At 36.4% G+C, this 7,500-nt stretch overlaps 1 long non-coding RNA gene across 1 annotated transcript in view; it reads right to left on the bottom strand.

Moving 5' to 3' along the window:
- Window positions 1-39: 39 nt before the first annotated feature.
- The window catches only part of LOC118766377, a 16,575-nt gene continuing 9,114 nt past the window's right edge, over window positions 40-7,500 (bottom strand). The window contains exons 2-3 of the long non-coding RNA XR_005002313.1: window positions 4,729-4,731; window positions 40-67 (exon numbers count right to left, since the gene is read on the bottom strand). This is a non-coding gene — a long non-coding RNA (uncharacterized LOC118766377). The remainder of the gene's footprint in view (window positions 68-4,728; window positions 4,732-7,500) is intronic.

The following is a 7,500-nucleotide window of genomic DNA, read 5'->3' as shown; positions in this document are numbered from 1 at the left end:
GAAACAGAAAGAAGTCCGTTGTATATATGTATAAATATATGTGTGTATATGTGTTTGTGTGTCTATGCTTGTCCCCACGACATCGTTTGACAACCGATGCTGGTGTGTTTACGCCGCCGTAACATAGCCGTTCGGCAAAAGAAAACGATAGAATAACCACTAGGCTTACAAAGAATAAGTCCTGGGGTCGAGTTGCTCGACTAAAGGCGGTGCTCCAGCATGGCTGCAGTCAAATGACTGAAACAATTAAAAGAGTAAAGAGTGAGTAAGAGTATAATTAAATGTAATATATGTCGTAAAGATTACAGAAAACAAGAAGAATGGCCCTTCATCATCAACAAGTAGGAGACTCAAGTACATGACAAACCCACTTTAGCGGAGATTTGGCAGCAAATATAATCCTGAAATTATATTTTTCCACTGTACTGATGCACCGACGATTCTTCCTGTCAAATGCCAATGAATAAAGAAAGAGTATTTATTAAGAATGGCAAAGCAGAATTGAATAGATTATGTCTCTTATTTAGACAAGACAGTGTAGAAGGATTAAAAGACTTTTAAGTACATTTCTGACTTCTTTTTGTATTTACTTATTTTTCATGTGGTTAAATGGAATGATTCACGACAATATATTCATTAGCAGCCGTGCGAATACCTTACCCCTGCCGTGCGTTTGAGCCTCGCCTTAACTCCAGAAATGCAATTAAAGAAGAGAAATTTTTTTTCTTGTAGGAATATTCAGAAGTTTTTACTGGCAGAAGAAATATTTTTGTTAAAATGGAATCGGAAAACGCAATATTTCATTCAGTTCAAGAAAGCCGAAAGCATCGTGTCTCAGTTGCACGTCAATTATTTACATTACATGCGTTTATTTGTGAGAATAGTAAAAAAAGAAAATGATTTATTGAAAATCAATTATGTGCACGCTTGTATAGCATATTGTTAACTAAATATTCATAGTTCAATACCTGTTTGGCAACAATAGGTACTCGTTTGTTAGCGTATTTCTTGTTTTATATTTTCTTACATTCATGCATAAGAATAATGTTGCATTCAGTAAAAAGGCTGCAGTGTTTATACTTGGGTATTTCTCATCTGAGTCTAAATATCCCCCAACAGAATCTTGGTGCCTTCTTTTTGAATCAATGAAATTTTGTAGCACTATTAATTGATATTCTATATCCGTTGAAATATAGTTGACACTACCTCTCCTTTTACAGCAGTTTATTCTGCATCAATATCGCTGAAGGGGCATGAATAAATGCCGTTTGTAGTTAACCAACATCTTGGAAATGGCAGCTAAATTCTTATTTTATAGTTTCTAAAATTCCTATATAAATGGCAAATTTTGATAACATCTAGTCAATTTTTGTTAACTTGGTAATTTCGATTGCAAGAGTGTTTGCTTAATTACTTGGCTAATCGCTTTCTTAAACTGGAAAATAATTATCATTATTTTGTTGTGAAAACGCTTACAAAATTTATCACCTCACTACTTATTTGCTTTCACTTTATATCTCAGAATAAAATCTCATTTGGCAGAATTGCTACGTGTTAAAAATCTTCACTCTAACAATCAATTTAATTTTACATAACAAAAAGAGAAAAAGTGAAAAAACCCTTTTGATTTCGGTCTTAGGATCTTCTACTTAACGGATTTTGGGATGCAGCTGCAAATTGACATGATTAGAATCGGTGTCTTCCATGGCACTGTTAAATAAACGTCGTGGAAAAAGCTTGGCCCTATTGAGGATTTCACAATTTGTAATAAAAATTAATGAGTTTTTTTTTAATCATTGTTGCTGTCTTCCAGTAATTTACCATTTACTCGTTTCGTATCACCGGACGGTGATCATACTTTGGCACCACCTTGAAGAGTTTAGTCGATCAAACTGATACTCATAATTAAATTTTTACATCTGGTTTTATTCTATTGGATTTTTGCCGAAACGCAAATTACCTGAGCATAAACAAACCAATACCGGTTGCCAAGTCGTAGGGAGACCAAAATCAAGCACAATGACTACACGCATAGATACGACGAGCTTCTGTACCTTTTCTGCTTTAAAAATTCTGTCATAACGTATCATTCGAACCGGGGCTATAGTATAAAACACTTGTCCACTGTGTCACGCAGTTCGAAGTGAAACCCAAAGCTACTTAGTTGCAAAGCGTGCTTCTTAACCACGTAGCCACACTGCGCCAATATTGTGAAATAAATTTAGGAAATTCGTGAACTTGTTTCAAAAGCAAAATAAATCATTCTTACAAGCTATAATCCTTGGTCCATCATCTGCAGTGATTGATACAAACTGCTGAAGTAGTCAATAGTGGCCATTTCTTTTTTTTAAATGGTTCTTAAATGTCCTTTTTTCCGAGTTTTACCTCGAGATAGCGAAATTTATAATAAATCACTTCTTAAAAATGCAGTTCTCAAATGCCATTTGAATACAAATGCATATTTGTGTGTGCAACATAGATAATATCTCTTGAATCACCCATTTGAAGTGAGAAATATTCGCACGCTGAAGTATCTTTATCGAATTCTTTGGTTAATACTTTCAATATTATCCCCAAATATTATTCCCGTTTTTCTACTTTCTGTATTCTTTGTAAGCAATTACTCATTTATTGCATCCATCACATCTACTATAATTTTAAAATTTACAAATTCTAAGTCAGCAGCTTCCAGAAAAATCTTTCTTTGTCAATTCCGGACCTTCGACACGAAATGATGCCATATTAACAAATCAAAGATTTTGAAAGTGATCGTTTGTTGTTCATACTTGAAATTAATTCTTTGCTTTTCTCATTTTCCGAAATTGCATGAAACTTTGATGTTTGTGTTTTATGAAAGCTATTAAAATATCTTCAAACATTGTCTCGCTTTGGAGCAGCGATATTTACGCGGTAAATAAAACACGGGTATTTCGCTTTAATCATTACGGCAAAATAATTGCTATTTCCGTTTATTATTGTAATGATATTTTTGCCTGTTTTTTTCTTTAATGTTACTGACATTCTATTATAAATGACATAAAGTCCGTGAGCTGGCAGAACCGTTATCATGCCGAGAAAAATGCTTATCCGCTTTTCGTTTGACTTTTTGAGTGCGAATTCCGCCGGGTCTGTTTAAACTTACATCCTTTCGGGGTCAATCAGATAGGTACCAGTTGAACACGTAAGCCGATGTAATCAACTTACCCTATCATCCTATATTTCAGGCCTTATAAATGACATATTCAGAAAGAAAAATCAACACAGAACAACAGGTAGTAGTATAGGCAAGTGTTTTTACTGCAGCCCGGATTCGACTAATGCCTTCTGAGGGAATTTGGGAGACGGAAGATATATATATATATATATATATATATATATATATATATATATATATATGTGTGTGTGTGTGTGTGTGTGTGTGTGTGTGTGTGTGTGTGTGGTGTGTGTGTGTGTGTATGTATATATATATATGCGTGTATATATATATATATATATATACTAAGCAATAAGGGTTTAGCAACGAGTTGCCTTACCACATACCGAATATATATATATATATATATATATATACGAGGTCTGATCAATAAGCATCTGGACTGTTCCCATAGTAACGAAGCAGGAGTCCGCAGAGTTAAACCACATGGCAAAGATTAACCTCGAACTCTGCTGTGCATGCACATTAAGTTTTAACGTCCTAGCTCACTTCCGCTGTATACAGCAGTGCTTGGAAGGAAGGTGTGTAGCGTGTGATCATCACTATGACCATGACACAGGAAATTGTCATGGCGATAATTGCTCAGAGGCCAACGAAAAGTTGAAGAAAATGTATGGTGAGGAGTGTATGAGCTACACACATGTGTACGAGTGGTTCAGACGTTTCTAAGATGGCCGAAAATGGTCGATATTTACGAATTTTCTAGGAGACTCGCAAGGAGCAGAACTGAGAAAACCATCGAAGATGTGCATGCAGCTGTGAGGGGAAATCGTCGAATCCTCATCCGTGAGTTATCAGAGGATGTACAGATTTATTACGGTTCAGTTCAGTTCATTATCACGGAAGATTTGTGTATGAGATACATGTTTGCCAAGTTTGTGCCAAAACTGCTTTCAGCTGACCAAAAAGACACTCGGATTTCAGTTGCATAAGGTCTTCTTGTTTGCATCATGAATGATAAAAACATTTTGAAAACTTTGCGTAGGTCTCTGAGCCAGTATTACTAAGCTTTTGGTACAATTTGATGCAGATTCTCTGCTCAGTTTTCTGTCATGTCAATGCGACGACCACACGCCACACACCATATTTCCATGCACTATTCTGCTCAGTTTTCTGCCATGGTCAATGCGATGATCACATGCCACACACCTTATTTCCATGCGCTACTGCAAACAGCGTGTAGGCGCAATGGCCCAGTGGTTCGGGCTTCGGACTCGCGGTCGTAGGATCGTGGTTTCGATGCCCAAACCGGGCGTTGTGAGTGGTTATTGAGCGAAAACACCTAAAGATCCACGAGGCTCCGGCAGGGGTTGGTGGTGAACCCTGCTGTACTCTTTCACCACAGTTTTCTCTCACTAACTTCCTGTTTCTGTTGTACCTGTATTTTAATTCAGCGTAAACTGTGTCACGCTGAATCTCCCCCGAGATTACGACAACCCATAGTTTCTACCTCTAAGGAACTATTTTTGTAATGCGCATGGCAAAATTTTGGAGGGAAGATTTACGAATTCAACTGTCTATTTAGGTTTAACCCATGCTCGCTTTCTTCAACTCTTTTGATGTCGCATGATCAGAAGGTTCGAGGTACGTAGCATTTGATAAATCTATTTCAATGGAGAGTTGCGCCGATGACGGATGTGAAATATATATGTAATGTATATGAAATATATATTAAAAATATATATGAAATATATATTCAATATGTTTATAATCCAGAAACATGATGTTCGCAAATAACCGCCAGACTTTGTTTTCGTTATTTATTCCTTCTGTTTTGCATATGTGAATTACAGGGATATGTCGTGTGTGGAGTCCCACTTGTAGAAAATAGAAATAAACAGTCTTGACTGCTATTTCTAATTTTTCGGTATGCGGCCAAGCAACCTATTTATATATATATATATATATATACATGTATACACGCATATGGGTGTGTATCCGTGTGTGTATGTGTTAGAGCCTGTACTTTCTCCACTACCGCTTGACAACCCTTGTTGGTTTGTTTGCGTCCTTCTTATATAGCAGTTCAGCTAAACAGACTGATAGAATAAGTAGCAGGCTTTAAAAGTGAGGGGGCCTATATATTCGACTAAAACCCTTTAAGGCTGTATCCCAGCGCGATCGTATTCCAATGACTGAAGCAAGTAAAAGATAGCAGATCAAAGCTATATTGGTGGAAATCCTTTTGCTGAAACGCCATGGCGTGCATTGAAGATATATGAAAAACCTATTCCCCACACCCAAATGAAACTCGTGATTATCATGAGTTTTATATCTGTTCAATAACTGTTAAAAGAAAAAAGAATTATGTATTTTGGTTATCTCTTATCTTTTACTGGTTACATCCAGTAGCAAGGGCCATGCTGGAGCATTGCTTTTCAGTGAGCTTCAGTTTCTTTTCTGTATTGTTTTTAGTGAGTTAGAGGGAGCTGCTCTTCTTTGTGCTTTCTCACTCGTATTGGTTTCATCATCTGGTATTTCAGATTATTTCATATAATTTGCAATTTAGGCATTTACAAAGAGGGGACAAAAAACGACAGACAAAAATAAAGGCAGAAGTAGCTTTACACGGTTAAAAATTTCGAATGAAATTACGGATGAGATTATAAACACTGAATTTTACCAAGACAAGTTTAAAAATATTACATATGGATCATGTCGAAGGACAGACACCCAGCCATCTGGGTAGAACCTTTTCTTCTTGATCCGGTCACACTTACCTGGTGCCAAAGATACCCAGCTTGCATGCCACAGGCTTGCATCTTTTCACAAACATATCTCGTGACAGATACCTCTTCTTCAGCCTGATCTTACTACCGAGGTGTGCTCTTTGAAGACTTCTCACAAATCTTTGAGGTTGTCTGGTAGAATATTGAGCAGTTGTGGACCCTTGAAACCTAAGTTGTTACAGTACTGGTCCCTTATTCAAGATGTGCAATTGACATTATGCCAGCAGCACCAGCGACCGCTTGGAAAGGAGCCAAGAAGGCGTGCAAGGCTTCGGCTGCTTATCCTGCCGCCACAGACGACAAAATAAAGAGAAGAAGGATGGAAAGTCATTCCATCTACATGTACAAAATGATGAAACAAGTCCACACTGGCACCGGTTTCTCTAGAGAAGCTATATTTATCGTGAACAGTTTGCTCAAAGATTTGTTCGAAGAACAATTTCGGAACCCAGCTGCTTGGCTCACAACAACAAAAGTTTTAGTTACGAGAATAAGTTCAAAATTTCTTGATATATTAGAACTTACATAATAATTCAAAAAAAGAAAAAACATTTACAAAAGTTTTTTTTTTGTATTGGTTTCAAGCCAAATATTAAACTTTTGTAAAATATGAAGTTACCTGTAGTTTAAAATTACGTTTTTTTCCTTCTATATTATATTATTTCGTTGAAACGGCTCCAATAGCGCAAACTTACAGAAATACTTTAAGAAAATAAAAATAAATGTAACGGCTGTTAACAATTTAATTTTATAACCATGGCATATTCCATGACATTTAAGACATATTTTTCAAAAAAAAAGAAAAAGACAATAAAGAAAAAAGGTAAAATTCTTTAAAAGTCACCCTGGGTCATATATTTGAAGATGGAATAGGATGCATCTAATAAGGTCATCAAACAAGATATATTTTATTCATTTATTTTGTTGTACCTTATATATTATCCCTGTTGACGTGAAAATCTTTTTGAAAACGAGTCTTTTGAGTCAAGAAGGCGATAAATAGTCCACGGATGCTGTACTGAGCACCCATGAACTTGAATTTCTTAAACATATAAAAGCTATTTTATTCACAAAAAAATTGTAGTTGTTTCTTGTTGCTTAACATCGCGTCTAACAAGAATGAATCAGGCCTAATAAGAAAAGTATCACAGTCTTTTCTCGTGGAACAATGAAATCAGAAACACATTTTCTTGTGCAGACAGTTGCTATTCTCAAATGATTATGGCCACAGGCGGCGGATTGGCGAAGTCGTTAGAGCGTCAGACAGATGGTTTCACAGTATTTGTTCTGACTCATTGCGCTCTGGGTTCAAACTCCGCCAGGCTCAATTTTATTTGGGGCCCTTGTGGCTAATAAGAAATCAAATGATTAAGGCCATGTAATATGTAGCATGCATTCGGTAATTGTTTTAAGTGCTTATTAAATTTCAAGAACAGAGTTGTCAGTTCACCATCGTCAGCCTTGAGTCAACTGAAGGATATAGCAGCTTGAGGAAAAGAGGGTGTACCAAGACCCATTTGGTACACATTAAAGCTATGGTAACTGGAGGTGCAATAT

Source organism: Octopus sinensis, linkage group LG1, assembly GCF_006345805.1.
Source record: "Octopus sinensis linkage group LG1, ASM634580v1, whole genome shotgun sequence".
NCBI classification, from domain to species: domain Eukaryota; kingdom Metazoa; phylum Mollusca; class Cephalopoda; order Octopoda; family Octopodidae; genus Octopus; species Octopus sinensis.
The sequence above is the reverse complement of the archived record's forward strand: the minus strand, read 5'-3'. Positions and strand labels throughout refer to the sequence as shown.